This window comes from Eulemur rufifrons, chromosome 7 (assembly GCF_041146395.1).
Source record: "Eulemur rufifrons isolate Redbay chromosome 7, OSU_ERuf_1, whole genome shotgun sequence".
NCBI lineage: Eukaryota > Metazoa > Chordata > Mammalia > Primates > Lemuridae > Eulemur > Eulemur rufifrons.
In genome coordinates, this window is record NC_090989.1 from 251325441 (window position 1) to 251345699 (window position 20259).

The 20259-nt window shown below is 39.5% G+C and overlaps 1 protein-coding gene across 4 annotated transcripts in view; it reads left to right on the forward strand.

The window, feature by feature from the left end:
- The first annotated feature begins 4351 nt into the window (after positions 1-4351).
- Positions 4352-20259, forward strand: part of UBAP1 (ubiquitin associated protein 1) — a 56113-nt gene continuing 40205 nt past the window's right edge. For 2 of the 4 annotated variants that reach the window (XM_069474357.1, XM_069474358.1), the window contains exon 1: positions 4352-4587. The gene's annotated coding sequence lies outside the window, so the exon portion shown is untranslated. Of the gene's footprint in view, positions 4588-10767; positions 10894-20259 lie in introns of all 4 variants that reach the window. The other 2 variants (XM_069474356.1, XM_069474355.1) reach the window with 2 other exon arrangements.

Here is a 20259-nt window from a genome sequence, read left to right on the forward strand (position 1 = left end):
AAGTGAAACCATTGAGGTATCCCATGATGTTCTGGGCTAGGAGGCTGGGCTCCTAAGGCGTCCTGCTGCACAGGTGCCTATTCTCATCAGCTGGCTCTTTCCTCCTCCCATAGGTGCCAGTCTCCTCCTCTGGCAAGAAAGCCATGTATGGATGTGCACTTTGCGCTCTGCCCAAAAGTACTTGGCTGAGGGGCCCAGAGAGGGCTGAAATCCAGCTGCATTCAGCTTGCCAAGTTGTATACCCTGGCACTGCATCCTTTCAGAGAGGGTGCTTTTTTCTATCATACACAAAGGCACAGTTTAGCCTAATGTCAGGCCTTGTCCCCAAGCTCACTGAGATTATTTAAGTCTATTGTAATTGTGTGTTTACAAATTTGTCTTCCTCCTGAGATTCTTGATGGCTGAAGCCTGGTCTTGTTTAATCTCCGTTCCCACTGCAGCACAGCGCATGGTTTATAGTAATCCTCAGTACGTTAACTGAATGGATTACTATGAACAGGAGTCTTTTGGCTCACTTCCAGGACAGTCTACTCACCCCATTTAAAAAAATTTAGTAACATTTGCTAATTATTTTTTAGTACTTTACAGGATGACTTGCCTTCCTTCCTGCTGTGTTTCTTACTAAGTTTTTTCCTTTTTTCATATCTGGTTTTCCATCTCCTCTCTCATTGATTCTATGACGTACCCAGTAACTTTTTAGAGATTGGTCATTGCATCTTTGTTTTCAGACCCATTCTCTGTTCTTCTTCTGAAAACTTCATTGCCCAGTTCCTTTGCCAAATAGCCAGATTCAGCAGATGGGAGGCACTGGCAGGAGATTGGTGGTGGGAGAAAGGGAGAAGCCAGGGGAGCACTTCCCCTATTTTGGCTGTGGAGCATTTCACAGCAGTGGGTGCGTCTCTCCTATGTGGTTTCCATTTCCCTTCCTTCCTTAGTCCCAAGTTCTGCTGCCCACCTGGTTCTAGCCAAGTCCTATTCCCTCCAAAGCCACAAACGATAATTTGGTGTGTATCCTTTCAGTCTTTTGTCTATGCTTAAACATATATGTCTACATATGTAATATCTATACACGTGTTGCTTTATTTTGCAAAAAACATGCATTATTCTGCAACTTGCTTTTTACTTCACAATATATTATGATAGTCACTGCCAAAATTGTGCCACAAAATGGTTCTACCAATTTATACTGCTGTGAACAGTGTATAAGAATGCTTATTTCTCCATCCATGTAGCATTGGATGTACTTGATCCTTTTTGTTTTTGCCAATTTTTTTTTTTTTTTTTGAGACAGAATCTTGCTCTGTTGCCTGGGCTAGAGTGTAGTGGTGTTATCATAGCTCACAGCAACCTGACACTCCTGGGCTCAAGCCATCCTTTGCCTCAGCCTCCTGAGTGGCCGGGACTACAGGCATGCACCATACCTGGCTAATTTTTTCTATTTTCAGTTGTCTGGCTAATTTCCTTTTATTTTAGTAGAGATGAGTCTTGCTCTTGCTCAGGCTCTCAAACCCCTGAGCTCAAGCAATCCTCCTGCCTCGGCCTCTCAGAGTGCTAGGATTACAGGCATGAGCCACCAAGCCTGGCTGAGCAAATTATTTATTTATTTTTGTGAGAAAATTCTTACAGGTCTACCTTAAAAATGTACCTAGTACCTGAACATTTCTTTTCTTTTCTTTCTTTTTTTTTTTTTTTTTTGAGACAGAGTCTCACTCTGTTGTCCTGGTTTGAGTGCATTGGTGTCATCATAGCTCACTATACCCTCAAACTCCTGGGCTCAAGTGATCCTCCTGCCTCAGCCTCCGGAGTAGGTGCAACTACAGATGTGTACCACCATCCTGAACTAATTTTTTCTATTTTTAATAGAGACAGAGTATCGCTCTTACTCAGGCTGGTCTTAAACCTGACCGCAAGTGATTTTCCAACTTTGGCCTCCCAAAGTGTTAGGATTACAGGCGTGAGCCACAGCACCTGGCCCCAGAACCTGACCATTTCTAATTACCTTCACTGCTACTACATCAAAAGATGATTTACTATCAACTTTTGCCTGGATTGCTGAAATAACTTCTAAGTGGTCTTTCTTCTTCCACCCTTTTCCCTCTTTAGCTTATGCTCAGTGTAGTACCTAGAAGGATCCTGTTAGAAAGTTAGATCATATCCCTTCTCTGCTCAAAACTCTCCCATGGCTTTCAGCTTATTCAGAGTAAAAGCCAAAATCTTTAAAATGATCTATGAGACCCTATATGACTTAGCCCCCTTTTCTCTTTCTGACTTTATTTCCTATTATCCTCCTATTAGCTCACTCCATTCAAGCCATACTAGGCTGCTTACTTTTCCTAGAACATAGGAGGTATCTACCTCAGGGCCCTTGTACTTGCTGTTCCCTTGGCCTGAAATTTTCTTCTCCTAGATAGGCTCGTTTTCTTCACTGCCTTCGGGTCTTTACTCACATGTCACCTTTTCAGTGAGACCTTCTCTGACCACTCTTTCTAAATTTCAACCTTGAAGACTTTCTATTTCCTTTTACTTGCTTTATTCTTCTTTTTAGCATATATCACCATTATCTATTAGTTATCCTATTCTAGAATGTACACTCCATGAAATCAGGGATTTTCTGGGGTCTGTTTTATATACTGCTGTATCCCTGTATCTGCTTAGAATAGTGCCTGTGTACTGTAGGTACTCAATAAATATATATATATATATTTTTGAGACAGAGTCTTACTCTGTTGTCCGGGCTAGAGTGCTGTTGTGTCAGCCTAGCTCACAGCAACCTCAAACTCCTGGGCTCAAGTGATCCTCCTGCCTCAGCCTCCCAAGTAGATGGGACTACAGGCATGTGCCACCATGCCCGGCTAATTTTTTTCTATATATATATTTTAGCTGTCCAGATCATTTCTTTCTATTTTTAGTAGAGACGGGGTCTCGCTCTTGCTCAGGGTGGTCTTGAACTCCTGAGCTCAAACGATCCGCCTGCCTCGGCCTCCCAGAGTTCAATAAACATTTATTGAATAAATGAATGAATAGTCTATTTGTTCAAGGAGTACCAATATATTACACATGTGTATTCCTTACGTCTTTCCTGATTTCCAAGCCCACATTCCCTCTTTGTTGTCTCTCTAGAAAATTTTGCCATCATTTTAATCTCAGCTTGGCTAGCTGAACTCATTATTTCTCTTAGCATTTCACTAAACCTTAGGTCTTTCTTGTTTCTGTTAATGGGAGACACCCCGAAAGTTGGCTTTTTCTTCCTCACCATTTTTTCCTCCTATATAGTAGGTCTCTAAATCAAGTTGAGTCTGTCTCCAAAATCTTGCTCCCCTAGTCTTCATCAGCCACTACTTCTGCTTTAGTTCAGGTATGAGTGTTTTACTCAATGTAGAAATCTACCACATAGTTTCCAACTCATTTTATTCACTGCTACCATTTTAATTCTCATGATGAGCTTTGCTCAGCTCACTGCTCTCTCAATAGACCTGTGGCTGCCTATTACCTACTGAACTAAGTAGACAAATGATCCAGAATTGGTGACTTGCTATTCTCTGCTCACTTTAATTCCCCATTCTGTAATATCCACTTTCTCATTGTGAATTAAAACTGCTGCACCCTTCAAAGTATGAATATTATATTCTCTGCCACTTAAGTTCTGGAGAAAAAACAGGGCTAGAGACAAGGACATGGGAGTGTACACACACTTTATGTACCCGTAAAGTATAGAGATGTAGATCTTTCCTAAATCCTTAGCCAGAAGTAAATTTTCCCAAAGCAACAGATGCACCATTATCACTCTCTGAGTTCTACTAGAGTTAACTGTTTATGCTTCCTTTTCTACCATCGATTAGGAACTTCTGGGAACAAAGATTCATCATATTCAGTTATGAATTCTCCCTGCACCTAATTGCAGCGGATATGCAATAAACACAAAAGGCAGTGAAAGCTTGGGATTGGATTACCTGGTTTAAACCCGTTGGATGTCAGACATGGAAGGAGCTCTAGAGGTCACCTTTCAACCTATTTATTTATACATTGGGAAAGTGAGGCCCAGAGAGGGTATGACTCGTCCCAGTTCGCTGACCCTGAACATAAACTAGACGTCCTAATTCCCAAGTAGGGCTTGCAACTAAATCTTTGTGTGTCCCTTCGCGATTCAGGGCTCTTGGGCTCTCCAACCCGGAGTCTTACCCTCTTAGTGACCCCCTCCTTTCCGCCTTCCCCTTAGGTCAGCAGAGTTCATCCATTCCAATTGCAATGCTCCAGGTTGCAGGAGTAGTTCAGCGCTGGAAGGAGAGGCTAGTTACGTCACCATCGGCTCCTCCCGTTGGTCCGGGCGGGTGGAGCGCAGCGCCATGTCGTAAGACGCCCAAAGGGGTGGAGCGGCAAAGGGAAAGAGGAGGGAAGTAGGACTACAACATGGCGGCTGCGGTACTGGCGGTGGCTACAGTGACGGCTTGGCCCGGGGCAGGCAGAGTTGGAGGTGGTGGCGTTCGCTCTCCCTAGGGGCCGTCAGGAGCTCAGCGGGGACCGAGCCTGGGAGGCCGGCCAGCGCCAGCACCTTTCGGCTTCGGGGACGGCGGCAGCAGCGGTGTTCAGGTAAGGGGGCCTCCCTTTGGGATGGGGGGAAGAGGGGCGGAGTTGGGGGAGGGGGCCCCGTACTGGGAGACTGGTAGAGGAGTGAATCAGGGGAAGGGCTGGGAGCCGAGCACGAGGAAAGGAGCCAGAGCTTGGGGGGTGGGAAGGAGAAGGGGGCCGGAGATCTGCGACTGGGGAGGATTCTGGGAGAAGGGTCAGAGTGAGGGGACCAGAGTTGAAGTGGCGGAGGGCAGACGGGATGCGGAAAAATGAGTTCGGATTAAGGGGACTAATACCCTACTGGAAGATAGGCGCAGTATACTCCTATCGGGCTGGCTGGAGAGCTTAGTGGGAACTAGAGGATGTCGGGGAGGGGGACCCAGGTTATAGTAAAGAAGGTGAATGATGGGGAGTTGAGGGTGAGCTGGGGACGTGAGGTGTAGATTTAGTTCCCCCAGAGGCGATGAGATTAGGGATAAAGGAATAAAAGGGGGGAGACCAGACCAGGGTGAACCCTCTTTGGGGATATCTTTTCTCGTTTTCTTCAGGTATGTTTATCTTGCCTTTTTTGTTTATTTCTTGGGTGGAGGCTTACTTATACAGTCCACCTGGGCCTCAGAGACAGCTCCAAATCTCTCTTGTTGAACGTGAAGTTTATAGTTTATTTATTTGAGCTATATCAGTGATCTCTGACCTTTGTGTTTGAGACCTTTGTGTTGTTGCCACATGTAATTATTTCCAGACTAGCATCTTAAAAGTATGGCTGGGCATAAAAATACATTTTAATGTTAAACTGAAATAAAACATTGAGACTTTTTAGACACCATGAAGTGTTGCAAAACCAGATTTGGTGATTTAGTGAGCTATTAAATATATCGTTCTGACCCCACTTACTAGTGCTTTGTCTCTTTTCTCAGTTATAATTGTTATTTGAGGATTTGGATAGATATGATAGATATTACCTTTTGAATTTTGTCAGATATGATAGTGGGAAAAACAGGCACTTTAGTCTTTAGTGATAGATTAGCTCTTTCTATTTAATGTCATGACCTACTTAAAGTGAAAGTTTCCGTGTTATAACAAAGAATGTGAAATGTCCAAAGTCTAAAAGAAGTACATTGTCAGCGTTAACTTATTTTTAAGTGGCATTTTATAAATTAAGTTTTTGTTTCTAGTCCGTTCTATTCATTCATTTTGTTATTTGTTGAATGCCTACTGTGTGTTTCATTAATAAGAATCATTACAGTTATGGAAATGGGAAAATTAATGTTTCTCTAGTGAGCATCTCTATCACTGCACAGCAAATTATTTATTAACCTCTTATGGCCTCATTGGGAAAAAATTATTTTAAAAATGAAGGCAAAGGAAGAAAAAGTATATGAATATAAAAACTTCCTTAGTTTCTCTTTTTTTGAGTATTTAAGACTCTTTACCTCATCATGACGTATGTATATCTGAAAGATTTTATTTTTCATTTTGATTTTGAAGAAGACAGTAATACTATCCTGAAAAGATATTAGGTCTGTAGACAATTCTCATCAGTGGTTGTTAGTGTACATTTTTTTGACTGGAAAATGTCACTTTATCTTGTGCATCTTTTATGCCCTTGACTATGTATTTAAAATAAGGATCCCTGGCTGGGTGTGGTGGATCACGCATGTAATCCAGCACTCTGGGAGGCCAAGGTGGGAGGAACCCTTCAGGTCAGGAGTTGGAGACCAGCCTGAGCAAGAGCAAGACCCTGTCTCTACTAAAAATAGGAAAAATTAGCCAGGCTTGGTGGTGCATGCCTGTAGTCCCAGCTACTCAGGAGGCTCACTTGAGCCCAGGAGTTTGAGGCTGCTGTGAGCTAGGCTGACGCCACAGTGTTCTAGGTGTTGTAGCTGGGGTGATGCTCTAGCTGGGGTGAGGGACTGAGACTCTGCCTCAAAAAAAAGAAAAATCCCTGAAGTTTAATTGGGTGACTAAAATTTGTCCTGAATATTTTCAGCGTCATAGTTGTATTATCATTGGCCCTGAGTGTAGATGCTAGGATTACAAATTTTTCCTGTTCTTAATTGTTGAATGTATTAGGGTTTTTTCAAATGTAGATCATTTTCCACAGACTAGCCAAAAAAAGAAAACCCAAAAAACTATTCATTCATCATTAATCTGGTAGTTTTCTTTAGACAGTCTTTCTCAAGAAATGCAAAAGGTAGTATGCAGTAACTTAAAACATTAAATAAGCTTTTTTTTAGAATTAAGAAAACCTTGAGCTGAAAAGCAGCTTAGAAATCACCTGGGCTTAGTTTCCCACACAGTATGGGAATCCCTGCTTCTGTACCACAAAGACAAATGAAAATCCATCCTCTTTTCCAGATTTCTTTCTTTTTTTTTTTTTTTTTTGAGACAGAGTCTCGCTTTGTTGCCCAGGCTAGAGTGAGTACCGTGGCGTCAGGCTAGCTCACAGCAACCTCAAACTTCTGGGCTTAAGCGATCCTACTGCCTCAGCCTCCCAGGTAGCTGGGACTACAGGCATGCGCCACCATGCCTGGCTAATTTTTTTCTATATATATTTTAGTTGTCCAGATAATTTCTTTCTATTTTTAGTAGAGATGGGGTCTCACTCTTGCACAGGCTGGTCTCAAACTCCTGACCTCGAGCCATCCACCTGCCTTGGTCTCCCAGAGTGCTAGGATTACAGGCGTGAGCCACCGCGCCCGGCCTCTTTTCCAGATTTCTTATAGGAAAAAATAGGATTTTTCAGAATTTCTTACAGGAAAAGTCCTTTCAGTTAGAAAAAGAACAAGCAGAATATTGCTCTTCCAACCTGTTGTGTATTGTTTCCTGTAATATTGGAAAATAATTTGAATGTAAGAGTAATATTTTCCTCTGAATTGAGTTATAATTTTAGGCTTTAAAAATTTTAGGTGAGGCTAGCAAGATTTACAAAGGGAAAGGTGCTACCACTGAGTATGTACTAATGAGCCAGGGTTGTTAAGCACTTTATATAATCTCACTTAATCCTCAGTTTGATTAGGTAGATAGGTTGTGATATGCATGCTTTTTATATATTGAGGAAACTGAGAATCCGAGAGGTTGAATAACTTGACTAAGGTTATAACTATAAAAGGGTAGAGTCTGAGTTTGAAGTCATTTCTGTCCAACCTCAATGCCCACGTTGTATCTGTTATACCATTTTCCCCCTCTTAGGTGGTCACAGGGCCATTCCAACTCCTATGAAGTATAAGCACTGGTTTTCAGTTAATACCATTTTAAACTACTTGTTCTTATTGAAATAGTAGCATTACTGGAATGATAAATAGTTTATTAAAATTTTAGTCACTTATGATGTCATTAGTATTCTAGAAGGAAATGAATACCTGAATATTTTATACTTCACAAAATAAACCTGATAAACTGGTTAAGGGATTAAAAGTTTTCTTTTTCATATTGCTGAGTCAAATGGGACCCAGTTCATCAAGGGCCAAAATTTGTATTTGGCAGTAATCTGCATGTGTTCTCAGAATGCTTGATTGGTCATCATCAGTTGATGCTTACCAAACACTTGAGTGTTTGAGTCACTGAATTGGCTCATGGTAATTGTAACTCTTGTGGTTACTGAGTCAGGAGCCAGCAGTGTATGTTTTGGTTGCTTCACTTCCTCCCTAACACTTGATATTGTCAGACTTTTAAATTATTTTTCTAATCTGGTGGGTTTGAAATGGAATTTATGGTGTTTTTATTAGCATTTCCTGAAGTTAGGCACCTTTTCCTATGTTTATTGGCCATTGTGCTTCTGTGAAGTATGTATTCAAGTTCTTTGCCTATTTTTATTTTGGTTTGTTTCTCCTCTCTTCTCCTCTCCTCTTCTTTTCTTTTCTTTCTTTCTTTCTTTCTTTTTTTTTTTTTTTGAGACAGAGTCTCACTCTGTTGCCTGGACTAGAGTGCTGTGGCATCAGCCCAGCTAACAGCAACCTCAAACTCCTGGGTTCAAGCGATCCTACTGCCTCAGCCTCCCAAGTAGCTGGGACTACAGGCATTTGCCACCATGCCCGGCTAATTTTTCTATACATATTTTAGCTGTCCATATAATTTATTTCTATTTTTAGTAGAGACGGGGTCTTGCTCTTGCTCAGGCTGGTCTCGAACTCCTGAGCTCAAACGATCCACCCGCCTTGGCCTCCCAGAGTGCTAGGATTACAGGTGTGAGCCACCGCGCCGAAAAAAGTTATAATTTTAATGAACTGAATTTTTCAGTTTTTTTCTTCAATGGTTTGTGCTTTTTGTATCATATTTAGGAAATACTTCTTTGTTGCCAGGCATGCTGTTTTAATAAAAACAATAGTATATCTATAATGTGGTATCTAATCTGACATTTAGTTCTAATATCCGCTTAATTAAAAAGGCAAACTTCTCAGGAATTGCTTTTCTGTTACCATTGGAGCTATAGGGCGAGAGAGTTTTTTTTCCCCTTCAGCAAGTGAGTTTTTATATACTCCTTAGCAGATTCCAACTTCCCTGGCCACTGTCCTTTTCAGAGGGTTTTAAAAGCAGTTTGAGGCTGGGCATGGTGGCTCATGCCTGTAATCCTAATGCTCTGAGAGGCCAAGGAGGGTGAATTGCTTGAGGTCAGGAGTTTGAGACCAGCCTGGGCAATACTGAGACCCCTGTCTCTACAAAAAATACAAAAATTAGCTGGACTTGGTGGTGCGTGCCTATAGTCCCAGCTACTCAGGAGGCTGAGGCAGGAGGTTTGCCTGAGCCTAGGGGTTGGAGGCTGCAGTGAGCTATGACGATGCCACTGCACTCTAGCCTGGGCAACAGAGTGAGACCCTGTCTCAAAAAAAAAAATGTATTTTCAAAAGCTAATATACTACACTTCATCTAGAAATTCTCAGTAATTTTTATTTCTTCTTTTATACTTAATGTCTGCCCATCTCCATTAAAATTAATTTTAATGAGAGTTTTTTTTCCTGTTGTTGTATTCCCAGCACTTAGATCAGTACCAGGCAGTAGTTGTGCACATTAAATGAATGAGTGAGGTATGAATCCTGAGAAATTGTCTTTTGCTGTGACCAGGCAAAGATAGTTTTTCATACGAATAGCAAAATTTGATTGAGAAATAGCTTTAAGGGGGAAACAAAGATATAATAATTTATCAAGTTCCACTGGGGAGAAAAATGGAAGCCAGGTAACATATCTCTTCACTATAGAATTCTATTTATGTATTTCTGTGTTTTTTTTTTTTAACATTTTAAAATTATTTCCTGAAGCTCCTTTGAGATGTAAAAAAGAAAAAAAATTCATGTAATTAACCATATTAACATACTTAAAAAGGAAAACTATATGGTAATCACAATAGATGCAGAAAACTCATCTGACAAAATTCAATACCCATTCACTACAATAGCTCCCAGTAAACTGAAAGTTGAAGCAAATGCTACAGTTTAATAAAGGATATTTATGAAAAACCCATAATACCTAATCGTGAAAAACAGAATGCTTTCTCCAAAGGTCAGGAACAGGGCAAATATGTCTGCTTCCACATTTACCAGTTTACTAGGGATTTATTATTATTGTTATTTTAATTGACACATTGTAATTGCATGTGTCTTCTTACTGTACTCTTTTTTTTTTTTTTTTTTTTTTTTTTGAGGCAGAGTCCCGCTCTGTCACACTGGCTAGAGTTCCGTGGCATCAACCTAACTCACAGCAACCTCAAACTCCTGGGCTCGAGCAATTCTTCTTCCTCAGCCTTCCAAGTAGCTGGGACTACAGCCGTGCGCCACCATGCCTGGCTAATTTTTTCTATATATTTTTGGTGGTTCAGCTAATTTCTTTTTATTTTTTAGTAGAGATGGGGTCTTTTCTTGCTCAGGCTGGTTTCAAACTCCTGAGCTCAAACGATCCGCCCGCCTTGGCCTCCCAGAGTGCTAGGATTAGAGGTGTGAGCCACCGTGCCCAGCCATGTACTCTTTCTGACAATGGATTTAGTAATTGTGTACATTCTCTTGGGTATCTTTTTGACAAGGGTTAACAATTAACATTTGCTATGTAATTTTTTTTCTGATATATTTTTAAGTAAATTATGGATACTTTACCCACAAATAATTATATACCTTTTAAAAAAATGAGGATATTTTACTTTATAAGCACAATTTTGTTACTGCCAACCATTAACAGTAATTTCCTTTTTTTTTTTTTTTTTTTTTTTTTGAGACAGAGTCTCACTCTGTTGCCCAGGCTGGAGTGAGTACCGTGGCGTCAGTCTAGCTCACAGCAACCTCAAACTCCTGGGCTTAAGCGATCCTACTGCCTCAGCCTCCCGAGTAGCTGGGACTACAGGCATGCGCCACCATGCCCGGCTAATTTTTTGTATATATATATTTTAGTTGTCCATATAATTTCTTTCTATTTTTAGTAGAGACGGGGTCTCACTCTTGCTCAGGCTGGTCTCAAACTCCTGACCTCGAGCGATCCACCCGCCTCGGCCTCCCAGAGTGCTAGGATTACAGGCGTGAGCCACCGCGCCCGGCCAACAGTAATTTCCTAGTATTATATTATACCAGTACTTACTCAGATTCCCCTCTAGTCCACTAAATGTCTTTACAGATTCACAATGCAATTCTATACTAACTACCCAAAATTAGGCCAAACTACACAGGTTAAGGGCACAGTCATTCAGAAGATTGCCTTCAGTTTAGACACCAGCCACAAGCTTGATGGGTACCAGGCTACTGAAACAACTGGCTACAAATTTGGGGGTTCCCATTACTCCCTCAAGTTGCTAGAATACCTCATGGAACTCAAGAAAGTGTTATACTTAGGATTATAGTTTTTTTTTTTTTTAATGGCAAAAGGATATAAATTAGGACCAGCCAAAAGAAGAGATGCATACATAGAGCAAGGTCTGGGAGGTCCCAAACACAAAGCTTCTGTGTCTTGTCCCTCAGCACATTGATGTGTGACAATGTACGCAGAGTATTGTTAACCAGGGAAGTGCACCTGAGGTTTAGTGTTAAGAGTTTTGTTTTTTTTTTTGGACTCGCACTATACAGACATGATTGATTGAATCACAAGGCTACAAAGTTGAATTCAATCACCATTTTCACTGGGGAAATTTAGAGGGTATCTTCCAGCGACAAAGGCTGGCCAAATTCTTTATTATATAAGATGGTTTGTTCAGTCCTGGATCCAGTTAAGACCACTTACTGTTTTTGGTTGATGTATCTTTTAGGCTTCTGTTTTTATGTATTTTTTATAAGAATTTTATTTTATTTCATTATTTTTTTAGAGACAGGGTCTTTCTCTCTTGCCTAGACTGGAGTGCAGTGGTGCGATCACAGTTCACTGTGACCTCCAATTTCTGAACTCAGATGATCCTCCTGGCTCAGCCTACTGGGTAGCTAGGATTACAGCACACACCACCACACTGGGCTAATTTTTAAATTTTTTGTAGAGATGGGTTCTTGCTATGTTGCCCATGTTGGTCTTGAGCTCCTGGCCTCAAGTGATCCTCCTACGTCGACCTCTCAAAGTGCTGGGTTTATAGGCGTGTGCCACCATGCCTGGCCTATTATCAGAATTTTAAAACATTTAAAAGAGTGGAGAGAATTGTATGAAGAACTCCCATGTACCTATTACCTAGCTTTCACAAAGATCAATATTTGGCTGATCTCTTTTTCAATTCTTTTCCTCTATTTTTGGGGGACTGTGGTGAGGTGCCTAGAGTTTTCTAAGGTAAATTTCAAACATTATTCCTGAAATATTAAATACATTATTATGCATCTTTAATTGATAAGACTTAAAAAATAAAACCACCTTGCTATTAGTAATGACATCTAACAAAATTATTAGTAATTCCTTAATATTATCTAACACTATCCATATTAAAATTTCTCTTATTGTCTTCAAAATGTTACTTTATAGTTGGTTCCTTCCATTCAGGATTCAAATAAGATCCACACTTACCACTTATTTGGTTTTCATGTGTCTTAAGTCTCTTTTATTCTGTAATTATCATCCCCTTTTCATGTTATTGATTCATTGGAGAAACCAGGCCATTTGTCCTATAGGTGTCCAGCATTCATGATTTGTCCATACTTTCCTTCTTTTTTTTTTTCTGCGTATGCTTTCTTGTGGTGTTTTTTCACTTGTCCCTCTATTTTTTTTTTATAAACTAATGGTTGGAGCTTGATTTAATTCATGTACTTTTTGTTGGGGCGGGTGGAGGGGAGAAGCACCACATAGGTGGTGCTCTGTACTACTATTTATTGCATCACATCAGGAGGTACATAATGAATGGTTGTCCCACTTAGTTTTTTTCACAAGCCCACAGCTAACATCATAGTTCCACTTTCAGTGATTCTAAAATCATTGTGTTCAGAGGGTATCAGCCGATCTTTCCATTATAAAGTTCCCTATTAACCTTTTACCTAGTTGTTTAGAATCCATTGATGATCTTTATTTGAATCAATTGTTTAATTTGAGGTTGTGAAATGGTATCATGCTATTTCTGTCATATTTATGTTTGTGAAGTGTCTCTTCAGTAAAGAAGAGCTTTTGCTTATCTGTCTGCTTGCCCTGAAGTGTCATTCCTACTGGAAAGGCAAAATGAAGGCTTAATTCCTATCTTTTTTTTTTTTTTTTTTTTTTTTTTGAGCTAGGGTCTCTATTGTCTGGGATAGAGTGCCGTGGTGTCATCATAGCCCAGTGCAACTTCAAACTCTGGGATCGAGGGATTCTCCTGCTTCAGCCTTCTGAGTAGCTGGGACTACAGGCGCATGCCACCATGCCCAGCTAATTTTTTAAATTTTTTGTAGAGATGAGATCTCTACAAAAGAGATCTCTTGCTCAGATTGGTCTCGAAGTCCTGTGCTCAAGCAGTCTTGCCTTGGCCTTCCAAAGTGGTAGGAGTACAAGTATGAGCCACCATGCCTGGCCACTTAATTCTTTTTTTATTTTTGTCTGTCTTGATATGTTTTAAGACAGATTTAATTTAAAAAATTTTTTTTGTCTCTTTTTTTAAATATCAGAGTATTACAGGGTTACACACGCTTTGGTTACATAAATTGCATTTGTACTGCCTGAGTCAAAGGAAGCTACAAGCATGCCCATCCCCCACATTAGCTGTGAATTTACCCATCCCCTCCTTCTCCCTACCAATTCTTTTCTTTTAATTATCAATTTTCAGCTTAAAGAGCTAGTGTAACAGTCATCTCTAATGATTCCCAGATTATTGCTGGAGTTTCTTTTTGGATTATTTTCTAAGCATCTTGTCTTTGAGTATCATCATAGACTTGTGGATTTATACCATGTATTGGAAACAATTGCAGTCATTCTTTTTGATACACAAATTGTTTCATTTTTGATCAGTGGGAGCCATTTTTTGCTGGTATCTTTTTAACATGATCCATAAATCTTTGAAAGATCTCTTGCTTTTTTTTGAGGCACAGTCTCACTCTGTTGCCTGGGCAAGAGTGCCGTGGCGTCAGCCTAGCTCACAGCAACCTCAAACTCCTGGGCTCAAGCAATCCTACTGCCTCAGCCTCCCGAGTAGCTGGAACTACAGACATGCGCCACCATGCCTGGCTAATTTTTTCTATATATTTTTAGTTGTCCAGTTAATTTCTTTCTATTTTTTAGTAGAGACGGAGTCTCGCTCTTGCTCAGGCTGGTCTTTTTTTTTTTTTTTTTTTTTGAGACAGAGTCTCACTCTGTTGCCCAGGCTAGAGTGAGTGCCGTGGCGTCAGCCTAGCTCACAGCAACCTCAAACTCCTGAGCTCAAGCGAACCTCCTGCCTCAGCCTCCCGAGTAGCTGGGACTACAGGCATGCGCCACCATGCCCGGCTAATTTTTTCTATATATATTTTTAGCTGTCCATATAATTTTTTTCTATTTTTAGTAGAGATGGGGTCTCGCTCTTGCTCAGGCTGGTCTCGAACTCCTGAGCTCAAACGATCCGCCCACCTCGGCCTCCCAGAGTGCTAGGATTACAGGCGTGAGCCACCGCGCCCGGCCTATCAGGCTGGTCTTGAACTCCTGACCTTGAGCGAGCCTCCTGCCTTGGCCTCCCAGAGTGCTAGAATTAACAGTCGTGAGCCACCGTGCCCGGCCTACAATTTAGATTTTAGAATTACAGAGTTTTTACTTCGGTTCTTTAATATTTTACTTTTCTTCCCTTTTACATAGAAAATCTTGGCTCTTTACAATATAAACATTATTATTTGCTATGTTAGACATACAAAAATGGCTTTAAAATAATAATACTGATATTACTGCTAACAAAAAGTAAATCTAAAATCTTTATAGTTCTTTATATTCTTAGAATATATTCTACTAATATGTACAATTAGAATACTGAGTTCTGAAGTCACCTCAAATAATTATTTTTCTTTGGTCATTTTACTAATTTTATGTACAGTTAGGTTTATTTGTTTCCATTTGTATATGTTTGAAAAATTTAAAAAGTTATGTTAAGAATATGTTTTGAAAATCTAGAATACAAAGATATGTAAAAACAAAAAGTAAAAATTTCCTGTAAGCAACCATTAGAAATATCCACTATTAAACTGTTCTTATAGGCTGGGTGTGGTGGCTCACACCTATAATTCCAACACTTTGGGAGGCTGTGGCAGGAGGATCACTTGAACTTGAGGCCAGGAGTTCAAGTCCATCATTTCTAGGAAACAACTCAAAGGGTCATATAGTTAAGGGAAAGGATTATAAAAATCATATAGGGGTTCATGGAACCAGTTACAGAATTGGTATTTTTTCTGCCTTAAATGGTGGATTTCATCAGTGAAACCATCTGGGCCTAGAGTTTTTTGGTAATAAGTTTTTTCACTATAAATTCAATTCCTGTAGTAGATACAGGGCCGTTGAGGCTATTTCTTCTTGAGTGAGCTTTGCTAGTTTGTGTTTTTCAAGGAATTGGTTCATTTCATCTATGATGCCAAACTTTTGGCATGAGTTTATTTATATATAGCATTCCTTTTAAAATCTCTGTAAGATCTGTAATGATCTTGAATTCCTGATATCAGTAATAATTTGCCTCTTTTTTAAAGGTCCTTAAGAGCTTTGAGTTTATCAATTTTATTGACCTTTGAAAAGAGTCAGCTTTTGGTCTTATTAATTTTTCTTTATTGTTTTTCTTAGTTATGATTTAGAAAAGAATTGATGCTTTTTTATTTGTAGTCAGTCGGTACTCTGATTTTTAACATGGAGGTTGGCCACCTAGGACTTTATTGTGTAATAGGTGTTATTGAAACTGAAAGAGAGTTTTGGCCCAGGTCCATTTGCTCATTGCACAAAGATCCAATTATTGAGACAATGAGGATTGCCAAGGAAGAAAGGAATTCTTTAGTATGAAAGATACCTGTCAGGAGAACAAGGAATCAATTGGATCTCAAATCCATCTCCCCAACTAACAGACATCATGGGCTTTTTAAGGAGGAGGTCACATGCATTGGGGTAGGTTGTGGTGTAACTAATGAGGGGCTGTGTGCATTGGGGGCATATTTTGGGGGATGGTGAGTCTTGGCATCAGGAAGTCAGCCCAGGGACCTTCAGAATCTCTACTTCTTTATCTTCCAGAAATTCCATCCTCTCTGGGAAACAACTGAGAAAGGTCATCAAGCCCTACTGGCCTGAGAATCTAAAGAAAGAGAGAGAGAGGATTAATGAGAAATATACAGGCCGGGTGCAGTGGCTCACGCCTGTAATCCTAGCACTCTGCCGAGGCTGGTCTCAAACTCCTGACCTCAAAGAACTCCTGACCTCAAGCAATCCTCCCGCCTCGGCCTCCCAGAATGTTAGGATTACAGGAGTGAGCCACCATGCCCGGCCTGTTTACCGTTTTTTGCTTGATTTTTAAGTCTCTCTTCCTTTTGATTTGGTTTTCTTTATTTGCATTCTTTGCTCTAGTAATTTGGAATTTGCTCATTATATTCCTTTTTTGTCTGGTGGTTACCCTTAAAATTTTAATACATAAACTTAAATCTTTCTATCTGTGCTATATATGATTTCTAGTTCTCTACATTCTCCACTCTCTACAATAAAACAAGTTTATTTTACTTCCACTTTTCCTACCTTCTTCCATGTTCAGGCCATCTTGGATTTTAGTTCCATATTGCTTATTTACCTTTACATCATACCTCAGCAGTTCCCTTGAACTAGATATATTTTACTGGTTTATTTGATCATTGCTGCTTCTTACCTACCACATATCCCCTGTTTTAGATTAATGTAATGCTTTGCTAAACCATATCTTTAAATTATTTGTTCAGGGAGGGAATCACTGAATAGGGAACATCAATTGAATGTTGAAACGCTTTTATTTTGCTCCTTTATTTGAATCGTACGACTGTAGGTTTAGAATTATTATTCCTTAGATTTTTAAGATTTCCACCATAGTTTTATAGCATCAGTTGTTGATAGTGGGAGGTCTTGAAGCTAGTCTTACTCTCTTTTGTAGACAGCCACTTTATACCTGGAACCTCTTTGTTTTTCTGGGTCTTTAAAATTTAGTGATGATCTAAATTTTCATGATGTGTCTAGATTTCAGAGTTTACTAGTGTATTCTGCTTGGTACTCAGGACTTTCAGTTTCAATAGTGTGTTACTTATTTAGCTCTTAGAGGTTTTATTTCTTCCCTTCTATTATTCCCTCAGTTCTCTCTTGAAACTCGTGTTAAGACAGATTTGGGAACTGCTTAAAACTGTTGACCCTGAGCTTGAAACATTTTCACCATAGCACACTTTTGCCGCCTTCTGTCCTCTCTGTGTTTAGGCCTGAATTTTTAAAAATAGTTCCATTAAAATTTCATATGCCATAAAATTTGTGTATTTAAAGCATACAATTTAGTGGTTTTTAGTATTTTCTCACAGTTGTGCAGCCGCCACCGCAATCTAATTTTAGGATCTTTTCAGTACTCCAAAAAGAAACCCATGCCCGCTAGCATTCCTTCCCTATCTTCCCCTTCCCCCAGCCCTGGCAAATAGTGATCTACTTTTTGTCTCTGAATTTGCCTATTCTAGACATTTCACGTAAATGGAGACGTACGTAGTATTTTGTGACTGGCTTCTTTGAGTTAATATAATGTTTTCAAGGTTCAACCACACCATTGCTTTTTATTGCCAAATAATGTTTCATTTTATGGATATGCCATATTTTGTTTATTCCTTCATCAGTTGATGGACATTTGGGTTGTCTCCACTTTGTGTACAAGGTTTTGTGTGGACATGTGTTTTTATTTCTCTTGAGTATTCTCTTGAATAGCTTTTTAGGGATTGCATTTAACATCTTACATTTGTAACAATCTAATTTGAACTGATACTGACTTGACTTCAGTGTTATACAGAAACTCTGCTTCTGCATAGTTCTTTCCTCCCCCTTTTTAACATTTGTTGTCAGAAACTATATGTTTATGCGTTATATGTCCAGTAACATAGATTTATAATTATTTTTTACACGTTTGTCTGTTAGATCTTGTATGAAATAAAAAGTGTAATTACAGTTCAAAAATACAATACTGGCATTTATATCTGAACATTTATTCTTATTGGAGATCTCTATATTTTCATGTGGCTTTGAGTTACTTTCTAGTTTTCTGTAATTTCAACCTGAAGCATTCCCTTCAGCAATTCTTGTCGGGCAGGACTGGTGGTAATAAACTCCTTCTACTTTTGTTTATCTAGGAATGTCTTAATTTCTCCCTCATTTTGAAGGACGGGTTTGTCAGATAGAATTCTTGTTTGTCAGTTTTTTTCTGTCAACATTTTAAATATGTCATCCTACTGTCTTTTGTCCTTCATAGTTTCTGATAAGAAATCAGCTATTAATATTATTGAGGATCTTTTGTACATGGTAAGTTGCTTCTGTTGCTTTTTGTAAAGATTCTTTCTATGTCTTTTGATAGTTTGATTATAATGTGCTTTGGTGTGAGTCTCTTGAGATTATCCTACTTGCAGTTTACTAAGCTGCTTGTATTTGTAGATTCATATCTTTTATCAAATTTGGGAAGTTTTTGGTCATTCTTTCTTAAAATATTCTTTCTGATCTTTTCTATCTTCTTCTGGGACTCCTATAATGTGTATGTTGATCTGCTTAATGGTGTCCCACAGGTTCCTTAGGCTTCATTCTCTTTTCTTCATTCTTTTTATGAAGAGACTAAATAATTTTAGTTGTCCTATCTTCAAGTTCACTGCTGCTTGCTTCTGCCTGCTCAAATTTGTTGTTGAACTCCTCTTGTGAATTTTTCACTTCAGTTATCATATTCTTTTGCTCCAGAATTTCTGTTTGACTCCTTTTTATAATTTCTGTCTCCTTATTGATATTCTCATTTTGGTTATGCATTATTTTCCTGATTTCCTTTAGTTGTTTGTGTTTTCGTTTAGCTCTTTGAGCATACTCAAAACGGTTGTTTTAAAGTCTCTATCTTGTAATACAAATGTACAGACTTCCTCAAGGACAGTTTCTGTTACTTTATTTTGTTCCAGCCAGGCGTGGTGGCTCACGCCTGTAATCCTAGCACTCTGGGAGGCCGAGGTAGGAGGATCGCTTGAGGTCAGGAGTTCGAGACCAGCCTGAGCAAGAGCGAGACCCCCGTCTCTACTAAAATGGAAAGAAATTAGCTGGACAACTAAAAATATATAGAAAAAATTAGCCAGGTATGGTGGTGCATGCCTGTAGTCTCAGCTACTTGGGAGGTTGAGGCAGTACGCCACGGCGCTCTAGCCCGAGCAACAGAATGAGACTCTGTCTCCCAAAAAAAAGATATTTTGTTCCTTTGAGGGCGCCATATTTTCTGTTTCTTTGCCTTGTGGGTTTTTGTTGTTGATAATTGGACATTTGAATATTATAATTATATGATAACTGGAAATCATATTCTTCCCCTTCCCCAGGGTTTGCTGTTTTTTGATTATTGAAGGCTATAGTTGTCTATTTGTTTAATGATTTTCCTAAACCATTTTTGCAAAAATTATATTCCTGGAAGTTTCTGTTCATTAGCTTTTATTCAACTAGGATTATGATATAGATTTCCTTGAATGCTAGGAGCTAAAAATTCAGCCACCCACGAAGAACACATCTCTCAGTCTTTGCAGTTTTGCTCTGTGCAGGGGCATTACTTCTACATTTAGCCAGGCTTGCGCTGAGCCTTTTGGATTAGCCCAAGGTGAAAGCATAGGGTCTTGCCCTATCATGTTGTGGCTTTCTAAATTCTACCTTATGTAGGGTGGCTTTTCAATATCCTAGTCTTAGACAGTTCCCCAGGTATCTGAGGGTTGTTTGTTCCTGTTGTAGTGTTTTCAGTTAATGCTCACCACTTGTCCAACCTGTCTTTTGAATTAGGCCAAACAGATGAGAGCCTTGTGCCAGTCCATCAGGTGGCCCCCAGACAGATTCGAACAGACATTTTTTAGAATAGACTTATTTGTGAATAAGTTCTGCTCTACTCCCTCAAAAACCAAGGGTCCCACATTGAGAATGAAAACTGCTGCTTCTTCAAGACCAAGACCGCTGTGCCAAGCAAGGGGTAGGCAAGGTCAAGTAAAAATGCCACAAAACTTTCTTGTTTTGAGGTTGCCTTTTTTTTTTTTTTAATTCAGCATTTGCTTGGTGCTGTAAACTTTTTACTGGTTTCCAGAGTTCTGATAAAGTTGGTTCTGAAAGTTTCTGTTTGTTTTTTGATGTTTCTGTGCAAGGATGAGA